Source organism: Aptenodytes forsteri, unplaced genomic scaffold (assembly GCF_000699145.1).
Source record: "Aptenodytes forsteri isolate BGI_AS27 unplaced genomic scaffold, ASM69914v1 Scaffold229, whole genome shotgun sequence".
Lineage (NCBI taxonomy): Eukaryota > Metazoa > Chordata > Aves > Sphenisciformes > Spheniscidae > Aptenodytes > Aptenodytes forsteri.
The window spans coordinates 5953912-5977530 of record NW_008795863.1 but is presented as its reverse complement, the minus strand read 5'-3'; positions in this window follow the sequence as shown (position 1 = coordinate 5977530).

Sequence of the window (23619 nt, the reverse complement as noted above, 5' to 3'; positions counted from 1 at the left end):
GGATAACTTTCTTTTCAGTGTGCTCTCAGATCCTCCCTCATCCCATCTTCTCTGCTCATGAGTTTGGGCACCTGAGTTCAGACACACTTGGTGCTAGTCCTGTCCCTGCTTCAGCACCCCAAACTTCACCTTCATTGGGTCTAGCCCTTCATTTTCTATAGTAAACAGAGCAGCTTTGATAAAAAATGCAAACAAAACTTGGAAGCAAGAAATGAAATGTCAAAAATAGTCCCTTGGGCTACAAAGCATCTCCTGGAAGAGCAGCAAAAATCAAACCTCTCACAGCGCAGCATTTAAAACAAGCCATGTGAACTTTCCAAAGGATGGTGTGAGGATTTTCTAAGTGCGGAAACATATTGCTACCTGCCTTGGTCCAGCTTAGCCTAATTTCTCAAGTGGGAAGGCTGCTACTGGCCCCCACAGAGCTACCTTGCCCAGGTGAGCACCTATGCAAGCTTGGTCATTTCAGTACAGCTCTGCAAAGTGTTTTTTTGCAGTTATAGGACGGATCCCTTTCCTCAGCTCAGCATATCAGCAACACTCAGCTTTTATTTAAAAAAAAAAAAAAACATCACTTAAAAGGAATGTACCACCTGGAACAGATCCTTTTTTTGGAAACCTTGGATACATATGTAATAAGTAGATAAGGTGCTATTTATAAAGATCTTTACGAATACCTTAATCAAGTAGGCATTGATGGATGGCTGAGATAAATATTTCTTCCCTCTACATTTTTACCTGAAGTAACAGGTCACGTATAAGCTGTTGACAACCTGAAGTCAACAGTTTATACATGAAAGTCCCCACAGAAGTACATTACCTGTTTTCAGCAGCACACAGAAATGGTGCATTTTATGTTACCTATGATCATCTCTCCTCATCTGCCTGATTGCTATGTTTAATCTTGGAATTGAAATGCCCAACAAAATTTCAAAGATCCACATTACATTCCAGAGTGTGGTGGTGGTTTTTAATTTTTAAATAACTTGCCTGCAATGCTGTGACTCAGAAGAAGTGTGAATGACAGAAGGAAATTTATTAGATTAAAGACAGTTTGTTGGAGAGAGTAGGGAAAATGAATTCAATCACAGGAACAGGCCCAATGTTTTATTTTATTAGGAGAGATCCAGGAGCCTGCTTCCCACTCTGCTCCAGCTCATGCACTAATCGCTGTTGTGAGGAGCCCTTCAAGTCAAGGCTGTAAAAAGCCTGAAAATGGATTAAATTTATCTCAGATAACATAAGAGTAGTCCCAAATTCGAATTTAGTTTAGGTTACAGCTTAAAGAAATCCATTCGCCTCTGGGTATTCCAGAAGATGGAACTTTCCCAGCTTTTGTTGAAGTAGCCCACTATGGGGCTAGGTACCCAAAGGCACTTTGCCTTTAGGTACTCAGCAACACTTGTCAGTCAATGCCTAGTCTGGAGTACCTTAGCAGAGTCTTACAGTACCTTATATCTACTTTGAACATTTTATTCAAAACTGCCCAAATCTTGGACATGCTAACCACGTGGGTCCCTACTTTGAGCCCTTGCCTCTAGGATCCAGTCATCATTTTTTTCCTACTGCCACAACTGAAGAAGTCAGTTGTATTTGCACATCCTGAGAACACAACCAAAGCAAGCCATGCAAAAAGTGCAGCTGAAGCGGGAAAAGATAGCGCCCTTTTTCACTCAGCACACAAGTAGTTAAAGTGAAGCCGTCAAAGTCCTGGGCACAAAAGTAATATTTTTCTTGATGAAATGGAAGTTTGCATCCCTGACTTTTCAGAACACCACTGCCACAAGGCAGACTTGTGCAACGCTTGCTGCGGGGACAGGGGGGTACCTCCAGAGACCCCCGACAACCTAATCACTCCCTGAGGCTAATACAGGCATGTCCTGTGACCCTCTGCATACCCTGTGCCCTACTACACAACAGCACAGAAAAAGTTTCTACGTCCATGTAACACTTCTGTGCTGAACAAGTAATAGCAGGTGACACATCATGCAGGGCTAGAGCTAGACAATGGCGATTGTTTTTTTTAGCATTTGAGACAGCCAGACTGTGGGGGAAGAAAAAGTTGTGAAGTGGATGCCTGGCATTGCTCAAAGGGGAGCCCAGGTGACAGAGGCTTGCAGCTTTGCAGCTGTGGGGAAGGCAAAGCCTGGGAGCTGCTGTGCGAACATGAGATGGTGATGACCGGTGCTGCAAAGTAAAGAAAGAGATAGAGGGAGGCTGGACCAAGGTGGGCTGCATAGCAGGGCTGAGTTTAAAAAAGTATCAGTTGTTAGTGATTCAAATGAATTATGAAGTATTTCTTCACAGGGTCTCACAATTTCTGCCATTGGAAGTCTGCCTCACACATGAACACATTTGATATTTATTGAATAAGAGAAAGCATGCTTTGATATCTCAGTAGATCACTGAAGAGATCCATCTGCCATTACAAAGACACCTAAGCACACATGCAAAAAGGGCAAACACTGGGTAGGAGATACTGAGAAGGCAGGAGGTAGAAAGACGTTTATCTGGGCAACAGAAAGACCAGAGCCAGAGGTTTCTATGTCCTGGGACTGTGTCCCGATCTACCAGGCTGCTCAGTAAGAGAGGTGATTCCTCCTTCTTCAGTGAAATTTTGTAAGGAACAGGCCGGTTATGCTGTTCAGGGAGAGGTCCCAGCTAACAAGTCCACATGGAGTGGACAGTCCAGCACCTGGAGTTGGGTGCTGAATTTACACCTAAACTGAAGTTAATTTCTGAAGGCAGCCACTCAGTCTTACAGGAATATCTTATGCTATATAACATAAAATGATCAATTGAATGGAACAGTTCAGCATATTATCAGAAGAGGCAATAGCCTAATAGGAATTACTCCAAAAAGAAGTTTAGAGTTCTTGAAGAAGAGTGATTTTTTTATTTATTTCTACAGATCTTCTTATCACTCAAATTTTATTCAGCATTTCTAATATATGATGTTTAAAAAGAACAACTCCTTAATGAAACAATTTATTCTGGTTTTCCTTCATAGAAATGTCACACAAAGAATACAGTTATTCTCCTAACATAGGAAGATTGAACATCTAAACCCAGTTATAGAAAAAACCTTAAAATATATACCTTTTCATTAAATCCATTTAATTATTTTGCTGTCTAAACAAAACCCACAACATTAATTTATTTTTTTCTATTTATTCAAAATATTGGTATTAATTAAAAAAAATAAACAGAAATTCAGGAGGTTTTTTACCAAAGCAGGTTCCCACCCAAATGACATTTTGCCCCCTCTAGCAACAGCTGTGCTCACAGAGTTGGAGGCTCTGATTACACGTCTGAAATCTGCAGCTGCATTAGCACTTCAGCAGAAGGTAAGGAACACAGTTACTCAGTACTTGCATCATATTTGGTGGCCTGACAGATGCTTTACTAGCACCTGGGACAGAAATAATTGACAAATCAAGTATATACTAAAGCAATACATTCTGCTTCTGAGACGCAGGCATAGGGTTTGGTACTGAAATAGCCAGATAAAGACAAGTGTTTTAGCAAGATATCCCAGAGAAGGAATAAAATTAACCAACCTACTGACATATAAAATGGCAGACAAAGTGTTCTGGGAGAAAGGAAAAATAGGCCTGGTTTACTCTTGATTTAATCTGATTTTGAAGAACATTAACCTGGCTTAGGTTCTCTGTAACACATATTTGTCAAATATGAAAAAGGTAAAAAGTACATGCCACATCAAAACTAAGCTACAAAACTTCTTGTAATTCCCAGATTACACAGGAATCCTTTTTTGCCTCCAAGCTAAATGCACAAGAAAAAAAGAAAAATTAATCCAGGGCTGCCAGATATGTCATCTCCGACTCATTTGACAACTGGTATTACAACAAGCAGCCTATTATATAATTTTCTTGCATCTTGTCTTCCAAAGGTATGTGTAGCTTTCTCAAGTCCTCTGAGTGGAAGAAACGTCACATCAAATGAAATAACTGGGGTAATGCCAAGACAATTTCAGGTTGTGAAACAGATCTGCAAGGTACAGTTGGGGAAAAGCTGTAAACTGAGCAAAAAGGTTGCTGAATTAATGCAGGTACAAAGTATTTTACACAAACTGCTGTGTTGGAAGCAGTTGCCTTGGAAAAACAAAGCAAAGTTTTCTAGAAACTCCAGTTATTGTGCAGAATAAAATCCTTACCGTTTGTTGTACTGAGCAGGAGAACAGGCAGGACAGAGCTGCGCTAGTCTCTGCCTCCTCCTCGTGACTCTGAGCTGAGTGCCTCTCTCCTCATCACAAGCCTTATGATTAAAATGCAGTAGCATCCAGAGGAGAGAAATCCTTAGTGTCACTATGGCGGCATGTCTAATCAGTGGTGGCAGTCCATAATTCTGTTACTTAGACATGAATGACCTTGGGTAGCTTTTGGTTTTGGAGCGTGAGGCCTGAACCTAAATCACAGAACCACAGAATGGTTTGGGTTGGAAGGGCTTTCAGAGATCATCTAGTCCAACCCTCCTGCCATGGGCAGGGACGTCTTTCACTGGTCAGGCTGCTTAAAGCCCCATCCAACCTTACCTTGAACGTTGACAATGATGGGGCATCCACAACTTCTCTGGGTAGCCTGTTCCAGTGTCTTACCACCCTCATCATGAACATTTTCTTCCTTATGTCCAAACTAAATCTACCCTCTTTCAGTTTAAAACTGTTGCCCCCTGTCCTGTCACTACAGGCCCTGGTAAAAAAGTCTTTCTCCATCTTCCTTATATAAATACCCTGAAGATCTCAAGTATGAGGCAAAGGTGTGCCGTGCTGTATAGCAGCTACGTTCCTTCCATACGAGATTCTCAGAGGGCTTAATAAATATCTGTTGAGCTTCATAACACCCTGGGAGATGTGCATGACATTTTATGGAGGGATGAATTGAGGCACAGGAAGACTAGTTGACTTGCCATACACTGACTTTGCATCAAGAATCTGTCAGATATTTTGAAATGCATAGATTACTTCAGCTTCTCAAGGGAAGTTAGAGCTCCAGTGACTTCCACACAGTTATGCCTACAGGTACCTGCTGAGGATCAGACCAAAGCAATAAGATCGCTCAGTAGAAATGAGACAAAACAACAGAGATTTAGTCCTGGTAAAATTTAGATCTGAGCACCTAATTCATATGTCTAAGATTAAAAGATTGGCCCCATGCAGTACACCCTGAAATGTTTCTTCAGGAGCATGATTTCCAATCAAAAGATTTAAAGTTGAGGTTTAAAAAAAGTCTAGTTTTCAGAATACGGAAAGAAAAAAAAATCTTCCAGACTTTTTCTAATGTTGCATATCAGCATTTTTATTGCTGCAGACATCCAAATTCAATGTTACCTAAACACGTGCAAACATCTAAGTGTACAAGTTATCCAACAGAAGTTCAACAGTATGAATGTGCCTAGAACGTGATATAATGAATCAGTTTCTTTTAGAGCGTCTTGAACGTGCATTTTCCAAAATTAATCCATGTTCATCTTTCTGTTTCTCCTTTTTTTCTATACTGCTGTTGTAGAACAAAGGTCTGCGAGAAAAGGGTTTGACACAGTATCCTCTACATTCAAATCAGACAACTTGAATAAGAAATTATGCGGCGTTAATCAAAGTTAACAGTTTCAAACAGTTTTCACAGAAGCCAAATGGGTGAGACTTACATCAAAATACATTAATACTTCAGAAAGAACATTTTGTATTGGCAGGAATTATGATCTTAAAAGGTGTAGAAACCACACCTTTCTCAGGCACTGTGATCAGTATTTCAAGGACAAATTAAGCCACTAAGCAAAGCTAGAAATACTGCCCAAATTGTCCATTTATTTGGAGAAGCATTTCCACTGAAATGAATGTAGTGTGTATTGTCAAGGTAATCTTTTGGGGAAAAAACAGCCATAGTCTCCATGGAAATGATGCATATCATAAAGAGCAAAAAAACAGGTTGAAGAATTTGGGGTGTTTTTTTTGTTTTGTTTCATTTTGTTTTGTTTGGTTTTTTTACAGAGATATAACCATTTTGTTATGTGGCTGTTAGAAATGTTTAGTCTCCCTTGTGACAACAAGGTCTAGTGGCCCTTAAAAGACTTGCAGCTCTAGGCCTCAAAGTACCTGAAATTTTCACATATCTCCCCTTTGCAGATGAATGCAAGCTTTACAAGCCATTTACCTCAAGCAATTTATGTGTAAATAATTCCCTTTATACAATTTGTGTTCAAGTCCTCTTCCAAATGGCCACATGAGTATACACTAACTGGTTTGCCTCACTTTACTTTTACCCGTGTACAAGTACAAACAAAAAAAAATTTATATGGTCTGTTAACATTACAAAAATCCACCTAAATCCACAGGCTATTTTTAATAAGCTAATTTTTTTTCCAGTCCTGAGGAAATTCTTCATATTTACTTTACATTTTAAATCCTCACCCCCCTTTTTTCTGTTTTGTAGAGTCCAACTACAAAGCACAAGCTAAGTTGCCAGTTTTTGGAGGGGTACAAAAAAAAATTTATATGGTCTGTTAACATTACAAAAATCCACCTAAATCCACAGGCTATTTTTAATAAGCTAATTTTTTTTCCAGTCCTGAGGAAATTCTTCATATTTACTTTACATTTTAAATCCTCACCCCCCTTTTTTCTGTTTTGTAGAGTCCAACTACAAAGCACAAGCTAAGTTGCCAGTTTTTGGAGGGGTTTTTTTGGGGGGTTGTTTGTTTGTTTGTTTTAAAAATGTACTGTCAGAGGCTCAACCAATTTATGTAAGCTACCTGTTCCTGTGGAAAAGGATGTACCTATCTGACACCAGTCAACAAGACTTATCTCACTTTCGCCAGCATAAATCTAGTTGGACTCCACTGACAATGCTCGAGGTCAAATGATTTGCATACCAGCTTACATCTCAGCCGCACAAACTGAAACAGTCAGCAGCAAAACACTGGTTTAATTCTGTTCTTAACATTTAACTCTTTTTCACCTCTTTCTTGGGCTTGTGACTCCCTTTTGTGCTGCATATTCACAGACTGCCTTGCTGTGTTGGAAGATAAATGCAGAAAGAGGAGCTACTGGTCTGATAGGAGGCAAACAACACCTAATCCTATTTATTTTCTTCCTAAAGTACTGAAGAGTTGGCTCCACCTTACATTCTCTGCCTTCAGTTCATGAAAAATAACTGTTGCATAAGGCGTGAATAATATTGTTATATAAATATCTTGTAGTATATGAACATGAAAGTGTATATTTATGGAGTGGAAAATGCGTAAAAAGCCAATTGCTTTCTTCCCCTTTAACTTAGTGGGAGTTTTCTCCAACAGTTTCCTAACTATACTCTTTAAAGCTTAAGCATTTTCCAAGCAGATTTGGGAAAAACTGGCAGAATTCCTTTAACTTTAAACCCCACAAAATTAGTGGCATTTCTCCCCAGCTTCTTATGTCCTCACAGATATGAACTACGTAAGAAGTCTCTTGCTATCCTGCTGCTTGTCAAATTATTAGTGCTATATGTGAAATCTAAACCAGTAATGAGACAAGGAGGCCTGGGAGATGTATGCTATAGTAACAATATCATGTTGATGCTGCATTCAAGTATTCCCTAGCTGTTACGGCAGTGATGGCTAATTCTATGTCAAACCGGATCTGTGCTATTAAGCTGACTTCCCTGTGTTCCTTTACACGGCATTGTGAAAGTAATTTATTTTCTGGCTGGGTTGTTTTCCTTTGATGTTGCTTTATTAATGTGCATATCCCTTCTGCTTTGCTCATGCGAAAAGCTAAAGTAGAAAGCCAAAAAGTAAACTGCGATAATTACCATTCTGTACTTTTACTCTCTGAAGGGACTAACTGGCACAAGAGATTTGTAAGAGCTTTTATATCTTTCTGAATCCAGCATAAGGCAGTTGTCTACCATTTGCCCATAATTCTGTTCTTTTTTTCTTATTCTTTTATGCTTAGGTTTTGCCTATTTTAGAAGAGATACGCATTTTTTTAAAGAAAATATTATTCACTTTCAGTGCTGTAGCAAAGTCTGAGGTAACTTAATCCAGTTGTTTACCAAGGCAAGCCAAAGTGGTTTAAGGGTGCCCCTTGCTACTTTGGGCAAGGTAGACCTGTCTTCCAGAAGGCTTGCCTTCATCTTTCCCTTCAAATATTCACGTTTTACTGAGGTACAACAATAAAGAAGCCAGCCTGCAATCTCACCACCTCGAGGTATTTCCATGATTGCAGTAAAATGCACCTTTCTGAAAACTCAGTCATCAAGATTACTTTTCTCCTTAGCAAGACATAAAAATGCTTTTGGACAAAACAGAAAGGAAGAAGCCAAACTAAAAGCTGTGGCTGAAACTGGTTGTGAAAACCAAGAAAGACTCAGGACCTCTTTTATACATGATTTTCATCTCTCTATAGAATTATGGATGGCAGCTATTTGTACAGCATCTATTTACTACAGCAGCAGCCTTTCCCTGGGTCTCATGAATTTATTACCCTACAGAATTACCCCCTTACGTAACACACTGCCAAAACTGCAACTCTTCAACAACCAAATGGATACATGCAAGGCACTGATCAGAGCACACATTTGCACCACCATCACCAGAGAAGCTTCATATTTATGTAATTTATCAGCACAGACACAAAATATCCTTGCAAATAAGAAAAGCCAAAGGTGAGAAAGCCATGAAGGGAAGATAGGATGCTTTAGGTCAATTGCAAGCAACTGTAATTAAGCTTTCCTTTGATTTCTGCATTCGTTTCTCTTTCTTCTTGCATTGAAAAGCAAACCTTCCACAGCTGCTGCTCTCAAACCTTCCACAGCTGCTGCTCTACACTGCATTCATCACAGAGGCGACCATGGGACCCTCGTACCTCAAGGTCATCACCACTTCGACCAAGCCAAAATGCAGTAAGGTGTGAAAGCAGCCATCGGTCTGTACCACCTGCCTCTGCTCCGTGAGATGAGACGGTCGGTTACCTTGCGGGGAGAGGTGGGAGCTGCAGTGGAGGCGGCGCCAAACGGGCACCAGTTAACCAGAAAGACTCCAACCAGAGGAAGAGAGATTGTGCTGTGGAGTATGCAAGAAGTGTCATGCTGTACATCACAACTATGTGGCAGTTGCTGTGGTAACCACACCTTTTTAAAGATCAGTTGGCAGATAAAACAGTTATACACTATCACACCCATCCCTTGCACATAGGTGAAGGCTGCAAAAGTATGCATCCCTCACTTTGCATAAGCATTTATTTTCCTTCCATGAATTCTCAACCACCACCTCTCCGAGTATTCAAGACAAGTCTGCAGGGAAGGAGAAAGAGAAGGGTGAAGCAAATAGACTGGGTTCCCTGATTTCTCTGTACAGCTGTGAACAGCAGCAGCCACTCAGACAAAAATCTTCCATCCTTTATTGCCTTTTTCTCCTTTCCTGTTTTTTCCAAGCTTATGAATGCATCATTCCTAACTTGAATTTCAGCTGAGCTGTCTTCTTTGTTCTGATACATAGACAGTTGTCTTTCATGAGTTTACAGAAAAAAACTGTTAGCATATTACAGTGCTGATAGGAAGCTTTTTTATTTTCTTATTATTAGTAGGTACTTTGTTAAATGTATCACTACAATTCCTTATCGAATGAAGAATCGGCTACAGCACAATAAATCCTGATGCTTGCCCTGTAGAGGACAGATGTGGGACCTATATTTGAACCTGATCGCAGTTCACTCTAAGTGACTTAGTTTGGCATGAAGAAACCACTGGCACCATTTTGTGTTTCACATGATGGAACCATCATTGCAACCTCTCCTTTGAGCTTTGTTTTGGGGTGCTGGATCTGCTCTCCTCCAAGTCACTTAGAAAAGGCAGAAATGAACTGGCAACCCTGACACAACCATAACCAAAACCACCCATTAGGTCACACAAGGACCCAACTCACGAACAGGCATTTCTGTTACACTGAAACCTAAGAACAGTTTGTCCTACAAGAGAATTCATGATGCACCACAAGCCAACCTAATGCAGCCAAAAAGCTTATGGATGGATTGATTTACATATACTATATTCCTATATATGCCCAGGGATGCTGCATATTTTTTAATGGATGAATTATCACAAAAATCGCAAAGCTAGCTGCTGCTGAAGGCCAGTTCAGTGTGGTTCACTAGACTTATAAGCATGATACAATGTATTGGAGGTTCGTATGTAAAATGCAGTTTTCAACACTGAGCCTGTGATGTGTAGATTTTTAGCTTACTGTCCTCAGGATCTTGAAAACAGAAAGCTTACCTATGCTGTCATGGGACATGAAAACAGATCTGTGTAATACCTCTTGGTATTAATCAGTAATAAGTCAAAAGGAAGAAAAAACCAAACCAATGGTACGGTGCTTTTGTCCTTAAGAAAATCCAAAGTACAACAAAACACAACCCACAGCCATTTCTACTTTTCTTAGGGGGAAAAACATGGCAGAAAACAAGCCAAGCATGCCCTGTGCTAACCTAGAGAAGTATATTAGGAATTTATTTAGGAGATATCTTATCAAACAAATAGATGTGTTACAGCAGAGTTGAGAGTGAGACTTTGCATACGTTGTTGTTCGCCACCATCGGAAAGGTGATTTGTGACCAAAACAAATAAATGTCAGAGGACAAGATGCTTGCAGAATCAGAACTGAAAGTGTGGGTTTGGTAGAACACCGGCACTGGAGGGTGAAATACTGCCACGGTTCATGCAGCATCTATATGCTTATGCATGAGAATTAAGGACCTTTTATTCTCTGATTGATATTCAGAGAGAGGAGACAAATTTGAAGCAATATTGTTATTACAATTTCCTCATTTTGAAGGAAGAAAAGAAAGCAACTGAAGCTGTTTCTAGCATATACACAGGAAGGAGATAAATGTGCATTCCCACGGCCAGTTGTGCCAGGGAAGCCCGCACCTCCTTCCTGCCAGCCCACCCCAGCTGCTCACTAGCACCCAGTGCTGGGGATTTCTGCCTTCCTCAAATCCCCTTCCATCAAAACACACAAAGACCAGTCTCGCAGCTTAAGCCAACCCAGATCATTTTGCCTGAGTTGGGAGGATGGCTCACTTGCACAACTCAGCCGGCAAAAATGAGGGGGAGTGACACTGGCACAGGGTGGGGAAAACAAGATGGGTTAGCAGGCAGAGGCCTCCTGCCTGCAATCTAAGTGTTGGTGAGACAACTACCTTTTTATTTCATTTTCTTAAACTAAGTATTTCTCCAAATGAACATCTCAAAGAGTTAATCTAATACTGAGAAACAGTGTTGAGGATTATTTCACAGGCAGAGTATAGCCTATCTTTCCGAAATGGTAAGCATCTGTCAGTGAGCCAGTAGCTCAGAGGGCAATATTCCACTCAGGAAAGATGGTGCAGCTTCACTGACTTTGTCCTTCAATGTCTACCTGCAAAGATCTTCCGCATGTGTGATAGATGATCATTCCTCATCCACTATGGGAGATGGCTCTCATTATCTTCATTTCATATAGTACACTCCCCAAGGCACTTATACTATTTCCCCTATATCTGATGAGTATTCTTTTTGTTTTCTAAGTAGAGTTTTTTCATGATCTCAACTACTGGAAAACAGCCAGATAGATTAAGTAGGTAAGGCTGTGTAGATTTGGGGAAAAAAAAAATAATCCCAAAACCAAAAAGCAAACAAACCCCATGTAAGTCCTCCTAGCTCTCCCATTGTCCATCCCACCAAGAGACCACAAATCAAAATATCTAAACCAGCAACAGTGCTTTATTTCAATTAAATATTATTACTGTTATGCTCTACTCATTGATTTTAATAGCAGAGAATTAAGCTGTACTATAAGGTTATTTGGGTCTCTTGCAAAGCTGGGACTTCTATCTTATTTCTCTCTTGAATGCATAACTATGTTTACTTCCAATGTAACCACATTTGCTTTCGTCAGGAGGGAATCTGGCTTATTATCTCAAATGTTGTTGCCATAAAGTAATTGCACAAAAATACCAGAGAAGCCTTCTCCTGTTCATAAGGCAGAGGTTATTTTGCTCTAATGAACTTTCCTGTTAGTGGAAAAGGGAAAAAAGTAAGAAGCAAGGGTGTCCTCCAAAAAGGAAACAAAACAAAAAAACCTTCAAGAGGCACCCCGACTGTTGCCATGACACATTTGTATGATTAATGATGTCTGTCTACTCTATCCTAAATATCAAAACCATTTCTAATGCTGTTGCTATAACAAAGCACCCTGCTTCTACAGTGGGAAAGATCTTTCTCCCCACTTTTTCACTAGTGGTTCACATACAGCATGCCTTCAAGCCCTGCCAAAGCCTGAAAAACACAGTACTTATTCACTGATGATTCTACTATTGATTCAATGGCATTCAAGTTATTATTAGGCTCCTTCTATGGATGCATCATCACTAGTACCCTGCTGACTTCCAATGGTAATAGTCCACCCCTGTTAGACTAAAATTGTCAATACCTCAAATCAAAAGTGCTTGAGACTGACTTAGATCAATAGAGCTGATGGATGATGCACACTCCTACCTCACTTAAAGAGAGAGATTGTTAATATAAGCTATTTTAATGGTATTTCATTTTGTAGTTCCTACAGCCCAGTCATTAACACTCTGGGATAATTGGGGTCGAAGGATTATTGAAGTGAGAACTGTGCAACTGAACTGAAGTGATTCTTTCCCCACACTTGTTTCCAATGCCCATTAGACGTAGTAAAGGTGGAGCAACTGCTGTGTTCAGTCCATGTCAGGTATGAAGTCATCCGACTCTACCTTTTGTTTTGTGACCTTTACAGCAGGTCAATGTTGTTGCAAACGGAAGGGGAAGAGAGGCAAAAGGAGGGAACAAAATAGAGGAAGAATAGGAAAAGAATGGCGTGTAGAAAGGAAAGTCCACCACCACCTTGTCATCTCCCTTCCTTCAGCCCTCATTTTATTATTATTAGCTTGCCCTCCCTTTGCAACTTATGGCACATTTGAAGTTTCTGTATAACTATTTATGAGTGATGCTTATCTGGCTGACTGATGTGAAAGGATTCATTGTGCACAGGCTAATGGGTAGCAGCCAGCTTTGCAAGGAGAACCCCTCAAACAGTTCAGGAACAACATAGAGCGTCTGGCATCCTACTGAGCCTGGAGAGGTAGTTTAACTAGGCTCAGAATGCATAGAAAAGAATATTTATTTTAGGTGGGTTATAAAAGGTAGCTCCTGAAGACGGACAAACTCAGAAGTGGCACTGGGAAACACAGAATTACTTCTACTGCAAAACTGTGCTGTTTCCACACTTCAGTATGATAGACATGAGTAGACTGCATTTAAATACTTCATTTTTTTTCCTCCTCAGAAAGATCACTTAGGGTCACTATTTTCATCATAAAATGATCATTAATGACTAAGTGTAGCAATTAGACTGATCCTGTTGACCACAGGTTAGATGTTCTCAAGCTGTGGAGCTATGCTGGAAGTAAACATAGGAATATCCACAACACCAGGCACACTGCCCAAAAAAGGTTTTTATATCAGGAGACTAACAAAAAAAAAAAAGAAGCTTCCCAGATTTGGAGGCCCTATGCCAAGGTGGCAATGAAGGCCTAAAGTACAATCAGCTCCAACCTACATACTGCTTCAATTGCTTTAAGAGAGGCTTTGAACTCCATGGCCTGGTTGCAGGTTGTACTTGGGATTGATGCTCCAAGGCACATTACAAAAGGTGGTAAGAGAAAAGAAGCACAGATGAGTCCTATGATGGGCATCAACCCCTCTCCAATAGCACTCAGGTTCAGACCAAAGACAGTACCACACACTAACCATATCAGATTCCGTAAAAGCGCTGGGCTGTGCTTGCCTGCACTGTTTCCATTGAGACACCATTTTAATTTGTCGTATGACAAATTCTTAAATAGCACAGTATGAAGCTAGTATTAAGGTCTGCAAGAACAAGTCCTTTCCTCTCTAAACCTTATTCCTCCAAGAAAAGACTTTTCTCCTTTCCTCTTGGGGACTTTGCCAGCCACTTTCCTCAACACTTTAATGCCTTAGAAGACTTAGAGCATCCTTGATTGTGCTCCTATAAAAGCACTGGATTGTTAGTCTTATGCAGACATTCAAAAAGGTAGTGTCTTATCAACATACTATGTGCGTACTAGATAGTTCACAAGGTCCTCTCTCCAGAAACCTTCCCTACTTCTCAGTTTTCTCTGCTGAATTCAACATCAATAGCTTTCCATAGAATGGCTTGCCATTTTAATGTAGTTGTAAGATCACAAGCAGCAAAGGTCTTCTAGCATGAATATAGTGCTTCTCTCTTCAATCAGCAGCAACCCTGCCAAGCCCTCTGTACTTTTTTAAATTTTTGATGTGTATTTCAGAACTGAGAAATCAAAGTCAATGCCTTTTCAAAATGAGGTCATGCATAGTTCCAGAATGATTTCTCTGTCAGACTTCCATTTTCAAATAAAAATAGAAGAGCAGAATTTATTTTTACAGCAGAGGAATAGTCTCTGTGCATTCTTCTCTGACAGAAGGGGTTGAAATTCTATTTATTCAAACTTCTGAAAACAAACATCTGGCCCCACAGGGAAAACCAAACTACAGAAAAATATCAGTTCAAAAGATGAAAACAAGAGTTCACTGCCAGCATCTGATAAAAGGAAGCTGAACAGAGAATATCATACAGCTGATACCGAAACAGGTCTTGCCAAGGCCCAACAGTAATACTTGGCATTCAACAGGTTGCATCCTCAGAGGCATGCAATAGCGCACACTGGAAATCTCTGCACAGAACTAAAGCTCCCACTTCAGCCTCCGAGTGCTTTATTTCAGTCATAACATAGTAACTCAATTTTACAGTGTGCTTTGACATTGTAGGAGAAAAAGTAATTTACAAATAGGAGGACAGCATGATGTGCTCCACCAGAAAGCCAGCTACCTCACAGCTCTGCCTGATTTATTAACTTCAAAGGGAGAAGAGAATGCCAATTACAGCTGTAATAGGTCTTTTAATCTCTTTTCAAAGTCCGCCACCCATTAAGAAAACTAGAGAGGAAGAAACTTTGAATGGCCATAACAAAACTCATTTTACTAAAATATACTGTAGGCCTCAACATATCTAACACACTGAATAGTGGTGGTAACACTTGCTCAGGCCCCATCTAGAAACAGTTTATTTTGTACTATTGAAAAACATTTATATGGTCTTGTCAAAATGATGGGTGGAAGCATCACCAGCAAGACAACTTCCTGCAAGATCTCAGAGTAAAGAATTTCCATATACTGCCAGCTATGGGTTCTGCTGTTCAGTCCTTCATATCCAGCCAACATCATTCCTATAATTATCCCCACCACAGTGTACTGAAGTAGTTATTTCAGTAGCACACAGGCATGAAATACGTTCTTTTCAGTCACTTTAACACTGGAATAAATTGTCTGTAGAAAGAAAGAAAATGAATAATGAAGCTTATGTTGTTTTCCTCCATGCAGCACAGCTCCACCTGAATGGTGACTTAGGAAGCTTGAAACAATTGTGCCACTACTTTTCCACTATGTCCTTCAATGGACAGACCTGAAAATTTAATTTCTGCAAGAATTATTTCAGGTTGCGTCTTGTTGAACAAAACAGGGACTAATAGCTTGCAAGAGCTAAATCGAGGTACTTTCCTATACCATTTAGCTCCAGGATTAGTCTGAAAAAGTTGTTTGCACTCAAGCATGAACTAGGCTAGTGTGTAATTTAATACAAGTTGTCTACTGAAACAGCTGCAGAAACTCAGTTTTTTACTGAAGAAGTGTAACCTGTAACAAAGATGTTGGTTCCTATAACCTCACCACAAATTTCATATCACTTGTGTGGACCACAAAGGCTGCATGGAAAACTACTTTGAGCAATGAGGTACTCTCCAGTTCCTAATCTCCCAGTTGTCCTGACTGGGCTGCACTGGGATGCAGTTTCTTACATATGCCCAGGTGCTTCTTCCATGGGAGTGAAGGTGCTTGGGAACAGGGAAGACAAAAGGATCCAGGGGAAAAGCTATTATCTGCTTGATCTGGACAGGCCTTGTGATGGACCCAGCTTCTTCTCCACCCATGACATGGAGAATATAGCATTTTGCAATTTCAGGGCACTATTTAAGGGTAGCTTTCTGCCTGGTTACGAGGCACACCTCTGCAGTGAGTAGACACCCAGAAGTTATAGAATCACAGAAAAGCAGAGCTCCAAAGCTCACTTAATGAATCCTGTCTCATGGCCAGGTGACAGACTATGCCCAAACATCAACCTCAAGAGCTTTGATGGCAAAAACTTCACAAGTTCACCACGTAGTTGCCTGCTGCACATCACTGCTCTCACCAGTGGAAGTGATTTCCAGCATGCAACTTTCTTGCTGAAATTACAGCCTGTTTCCCCCCATCCTGCCTACCAGGAATATAGATGGCACTTTCCTCCCTTCTTTGCAACAGACCGTTGTATACTGAACACTTGCATTCCTTTCCTCCATCTCATCTTGATTAGAGAAGAATAATGCTTTCAAGCCTTTTCTTAGAGACCATTTTTGCTGCCTGGTCTTTATTGTTCTTTCAGCTCTTCAGTTAGCTAGCAACTTCCTTAAGATGTAGTTCCCAAACAAACAATATATACTTGTCAGGCCTTCTCAGAGCTGACTGTAGACTGCAAGACAATGATCATTCATTACTAGTGTTGTACAGGTCAGTTTTATCTTTCCACCAGGTTAGATCTAGGTGAAGCTATCTTTATGTCAGTAAACAGCCTGTATAGAAGCCTTCCTGAGGTCAAATAACTTCTAAAAATTTTGACTCTGCATCTAGCCCCTTTCAATCCCCCTTTATTTCTGTTTAAAAAAGAAAAAAATGCTAGAAGTTACAGTGCACTGCAAACGTTTCTGGAAGTTTTATGCATAGTGAAGGTTTCTTGCCCATCTGTTTTAATTTTCTTTTACTGAAATGTTGGGGCAAAATTGAATTTATTCCATCCTGAGTAGAGTAGCTTGTGCCTCTGTGCAATATTGACAAACTGCAGTACCACACTGATTACAGCATCAGAGTGGGGTATCTACATTGCGTGAAACATGAAATCACTATGCAATATCACAGTCAAAGCTAATGAGCAATACAAATTCTTAACTACCAAGTATCAAGTACTATCCTCAAGAGCCAGACTTAAGCTGTCCCTAACTGCTAGTGTCTAGAATTATAAAGACTTCCTCCTTAGGCAACTATTTCGCCATATTTTCAGAAGCAAGGAAGAAATCAACAAAAGACAAGACAAAAGTATTACTCCTACAGGGGTATCATGGAACCCAAATTTTACTAGGGTCTTAATGGAATCTAATTTCTATTGTCCCCTCGAGAAAAGCCCAATGTAAACTTTGTTATATACAGTCTAACCTACTCAACAAATGAAACATTAAATTTCATAGCCTCCATTGCAGCCATGGAGATGCTTGTGCTGTTTTCTCCTTTTGGCATCAATACTGGGAGTAAGTAATGTTTGCAAAACTGATACTATTGATACCCCAATAGTAGGTCCACTCACAGAGGACATGATTCCAAAAATCAGCTGAAAAAGTAAGGTTTCGTAAAGTCCAAAGCTCTAATTCTTCAGCTCTGACTGAAGTGTCCTTCTCCCTCCCACTAATTCCACCAGTTTAACTATTCAGTTCCACTTCCAAGATTAATTTTCCATAACCATGCTATTTTTTTTTTTAGTTCAATTTTCCTGCTTAGTGATTTCAAAACAGAATATTTTATACTGTTATTTTACTGAGTGTAAAAGCTGGTCTTAAGGGATAGCTCATCCTTTTTGCAAACTGCAGAGCTTTGGCCCCCTTACTGTTTGATAGTGCCAAAAGCTGTAACTTACCGACATACCACAAATTTGTCGTCACACTTCAAATGGCATCTTCTGTTTAGCATGATCATTCCAGCATAGATAAGATTTTGGGGAGCAATTGGCACCTTTTTGTTCAACTTCAGACAACATAGGAGAGATCCACGTTGTATACAGACGCTTATTGTTCTCTGAGATCAGAGACCTACTTAAGGTCTGTTAAATTAGGCAGCAGATTTGAAACACAAGAAATTGTTGCCTATTTCTAAAAACCTTGGCTACATAGCTTGCAGTTTATTGGTTAGTAATACTTTATTAACATGCAGTTATGCTAATGCCATGACATACATTGCTGCTTCTGTGTAAACAGTAGATCAGAAGTGATTGCTGTTCCACTCAGGTGCAGTGTGATAAGGCTCGAAAGAAATGCAAAAGAAATAAGATTCCTAGACAACCATAAAAATAGTGCATCACTTGCTTTAAAATTTTAGATACATGCAGAATGTAGATAACACAACCTTGTAATGATTGTAATAATTATCAAGTAAGCTTTGCAAAATTGTAAAGCTAATGGCATTGCATATTGAGCGAAGACTAAGCAAAGGAAGCAGCAATTGTAAAACAGTTAACCTTGTTCTACTTCTGTAACTTTTTAGGTTAATATTAAAAGCCACTTGCCATTTTAGACCTTTACAGAATAATGAAAGACTAAGAGATATTATTCAACCAATAGAAAATTTTGCTTAACTGTATTCCCTTAGCATCATTTGGAATTATTGGAACCTACTTTGAGTTCAAAGAAAAATCTCATGCTGGCGCAAATAGCTTGTGAGACATTAGACTTCAGTTACTGGTCAGGTTATACCTTGTTTGGACTGGTGCATTTAACAGCAACTGTTCGCTTTAGATATTTATATAGTTTTGAAAGATAGACATATCACTGTTGAAAGGGCAAGTGCAAGGGACTTCATGAATCGAGTGCTCTGGCTTGAGGGGCTCCGTTAGTATTATACAGGAACCAAGGCAGAAGGGAAGCACTAGGCATGGTATTGTTTGACCTTGACCAAAGTGAAAACACCAGTTTGGGAGGCTGTATGCACAAGCGTGGATGAAATACATAACTGGTTGCAACAAAACATATTAGCAACGATTATTGCCAGACTCAGAAAAGCACTTCCAACGCAAATCACCTGTATGTCCCTAGCCGGTCTCTTTTCAGCATCTCCCAATGACTTTGAGGAAAGAATAGATATAACATTCATATAATAACTATGAAAAAAGGAGGTACGTAGGTGACACCAAGATGAAGAAGTAGCAAAATACTCTGAAGGACAAAGTCAGCATGACTATGATAAATTGGACAAGTAGTGCAAGAAGATGAAAGACAATAAAGAGCAAAGTGATTGATTTCCCATTGCTAAATCTAACACCCAGCTGCAAAACAAGGACCACAACCTCCAAGAACTGGAGTTTCAAGTGCACCAGAACTAAATAGGAGTGCTTCTCACCAAAAGCACCATCTACTGCAGATGAAATTGCGTAGGTGTGCTGTAGTTATGACAGGCAAAGGGTTCTAGTCTGTTAGGAAGTGTTGAGTTTTATTGTTTTATTTTCAATTCTCATTTAAGCATGACTGAAGGTAAAAGCAAGAGTCTACCTTAACTGTATTTTCCAAACTGGAAATGTACGTTGCAAGCAAGGTGTGCTATAAGTCTGAATACCCCAGGTTGATTCAGCTTGCTCAAATGATAAAAAGATTTATGACAGCAATGCTGCTAACCAAAAATAAAAGAGATTAAATCAATAAACTGATGTTTTGGCCTTCTAGTGCTTAATCCTTAGAATGACAGTAGTTGTATATATTGACCCAAATAAGCAAATAGAAAAAAATCTTCCTAGACTACCGGAAATACAATCTAATTGTATGCTACTAGAAAGATAGTTTTGTGTTTAAAATTTGACCAGCACTTCCTTTGGATTGATATTCATGCTGTATTCATCCAACCACGCAATTCAAATAAACAGCCTTGAGAGAGGAAAAAAAAATTACCTAAGACACACTCTTGTTCAAATGTTTCAGTACAGCAGTTTCCCATTCAATTAGATTTTCATGCCTTTGGTCAAGTCTTGTATCACACTAAGTTTTCTGCATTGTTCTATACACCATCAGCATTGTAATAAGCACCCTTATCTTTGAATCTTATGCTATGGTATTTTATTAAAAAAAAACAAACAAAACACTTTTCCTGGAGCGGTGTTACATTATTCTATGCCTAGTTTGTAAGAACAGTGTGAACCTACATGTTCCCTTACTGCATGGTTACTCTACTAACTACTTAATTGCTATAGCAAAGACAAATAAAAAAAGTGAAATCTTGCATGTCATATTAATATTTTATGCTTTATATTCTTCTTAGATATCTTACTATTGAAAAGTCATGATCATAGCATAGAATGACAATAATCTTTATTATGACCTTTGTCTGGCTTTACTTGAAATATCATCTATAACCACAACTGAAAAGTTTCTGCGAGTACTGGAGTTGACTGTAGAGCAGACTTCTGCAGGGCCATTCGATTAACTATATTCCTTTGAACTCGATGACGCCCACTGAGTCTGTGAAGTACAGCTACAACAGATGTATAACATGCACTTCTCTAAACTATAAGGTAACCTATAAGATTCAGTTATTAAGAGAAAAAAAGATCTCCTCCGTACCGCCACAAACTTGTTTGCTTCTCTTCGTGTTTGAGGTTTGTTTTTTGTTGTTGGTTCTGTGATAGAGACAGCTTTTTGTCCATGAATTTTCTCCACTAGAGATGGAGAACAGCAGAGTCCAAGACCACCACTACCCTCTCTGTGTTCATGTTGCAAGAAACTGATGTGGCTCAGGTATTTAGGACTCACCTTACCCAGCATTTCCAGAAGGAGCATTTGGCTGCTTTTCTTTCTAAATTCAGTGTTGATCTAAATTATAGTTATGAGCATCTTTGAAAGAAAGGATCAGAAACTTAGAACTCTGTATTAGTTAAGTTTTGAGGGGCCAATGCCCACTATTTAGATGTGTCCCTTTTTCAAAGATCTTCACTACTCTCACATCAGAGTGGTCTGATGCCTCCCTCAGAAAAGGAAGGGAGACAGGAGAGTGGGTACCAACCACCTATCCTCCTTGTGCAGAGCCAGCTGGCTCAGTTCCTAGGCTGAATTTTTCAGTTCACCAGTAACTCTTCACCACACAAAAGCATTCTCCCTGCCTCTCCTCCACCTGTGGATGTGCTCTCTAAACTGTTGGCAAGTCTGTAGCTATGACAAAGAACTCAAGATAGCAATGGTTTCACTAGCTTCACCCTGCCTTGTATAATTCGACCCAAACTGCCAACACAGGAGGGGACTTGGGTACACCCTAACCTTGCCATTCAGAACAAGAACAGACACTTTATGAAGGTGGATGCTTAACTTAGGATGACAGGAAAGGCTCTCCGTGTCATTTATGGGCAAGTTTGGTAATGTAGGGGCAAATCCGGCCATTTCAGCATGCTGAAGTTTGAATTAACTTGAATTACCTTCTAGATTTTTTAAAATTTATTTCATAGAACCCAGATCAATAAGAAGAGCTCTTAAAAATCAGCGATTAGCTGGTCCTTACATTCAGTAGAGGGACAGGTTCACCCTACTCTTGTGTGGTTTGCATTACATTTCCTACATAATCCCAGGGAGGTTGGAAGGAATCTCTAGAGGTCATCTGTTCCAACCCCCCTCTACTTAAGCAGGGACACCCAGAGTCAGTTGCTCAGGACCATGTCCAGCTGGCTTTTGAGTATCTCTAAGGTTGGAGACTCCACAACCTCCCTGGGCAACCTGTGCCAGTGCTCGGTCACCCTCGCAGTAAGAGTGTTTCCTGCTGTTCAGAGGGAACCTCCTGCTTTTCAGTTTGTGCCCATTGCCTCTGGTCCTGTCACTAGGCACCACTGGAAAGAGCCTGGCTCTGTCCTCTTTGCACCCTTCCTTCAGGTATTTATAGACATCGATGAGATCCCCCTGAGCCTTCTCTTCTCCAGGCTGAGCAATCCCAGCTCTCGCAACCTTTTCTCCAGTCCCTTCATCATCTTTGTGATCCTTCACTGAACTCTCTCCAGTATGTCCATGTCTCCCTTGTGCTGTGGAGCCCAGAACTGGACACAGCACTACTAGCTTCACATAAGTGTTTTTGCAGTACTAGTCAGCACAGGCAGATGCGACAATCTCTTCTGCCATCATTTCTGACTTTCCTATGTGAAAGCTGCTTGCAATTTTCTAGTTTACCGTATGGTCTTACCCTTTTACATAGTCATTTAGCATTTGGGCTAAGCAACTGTACCAAGTTCTGATTGACACTGCACACCTCACAGTATCTGTATGCTGACTTTTTTTTTTTTTTTTTAAGAGAAACCTCTCTATTTACATTAATCAGAACATAGTTTTCCATTACAGTTTTCTCTAGCAATACAGTGAGAAGTTAGCTATGTATGCTGTTGGTCTTAAGCGCAGTGACATTTCACAGAAATCTGTGCTGTGCTCAAGAACACCGGGGAGAGGTCAGGGCCTTCTCAAAAACCCATTTAAAAGAATAGCTGAGAAGACAGAAAGAATCAGGTACTGTGTAATAGCTAATTGAAATGCTGCTTCATTTTACAATTCTCTAATGAGGTGCACTATAACACAGTGACTGAAATAACTTTAGGTAATGGGACTACTTCTATTAATCTACTTATAAGGAAGCTGTTCATTAATTAGGGTGGACAGACCAATCGCAGGGTTGCTGAACAATAGCAATGCCAATTCACGTTGTTGACAAGTACCTAATTAGAAATTAATGGCAAAAAACTGTGCAAATATATATCCCCCATCTACCAGAGGAGCACATATCACAGGTGTACATAATGAGAGAATCTAACACATCCATCTTAAAAATAGATCCAGGAATCAGTTTAAAAAACATTAACCCTTCATTAGACAATTAGCTCAAAGCAGGTGCCTTGTTAAGACTGTCTTATTACTTCTATGATGTGTCCTTTATAGACCTCAAGATTTTTTAGTTACTTGAAGACTAACACCCCCACACCCACCAAAGAATAAAAAAAAAAAAAAAAAAGACAGCAAACAAAAAGTAAACCAAACACAAGAACACAACCACCACCAAAACCCACCCAAACCCATCAATCCAAATTACCCAGGAGTTACCCAGCACTCTGACCAAAGCCTGTCTGGAAGGAAGATCTTAAGAACTCCTCAATATCTCTCTGTACAGTAGGGATAATACAGTCCAGTCCAACTTATTTAGGATACATCTTATTTTGCCACCTTGGGACACCATGAGTCCTGGGATGGAGTTAATTTTCTTCCTAGTAGCTGGCATAGTGCCGTGTTTTGGATTTAGCATGAGAATAATGTGATAACACACCGATGTTTTAGTTGTTGCTAAGCAGTGTTTATACTAAGTCAAGGACTTTTCAGCTTCCCATGCTCTGCCAGCGAGGAGGTGCACAAGAAGCTGGGAGGGGGCACAGCCAGGACAGCTGACCCAAACTAGCCAAAGGGACATTCCATACCATGTGACATCATGCTCAGTACGTAAACTGGGGGAAAGCTGGCCGGGGGGCGGCGATCACTGCTCAGGGACTGGCTGGTCATCGGGTGGTGAGCAGTTGCATCAATTTTTTTCCCCCCCTTTTTTTTGTTTTTCTCTCTTGTTGTTTTACTTTCTATTACAATTTATTATTATTATTATTATTATT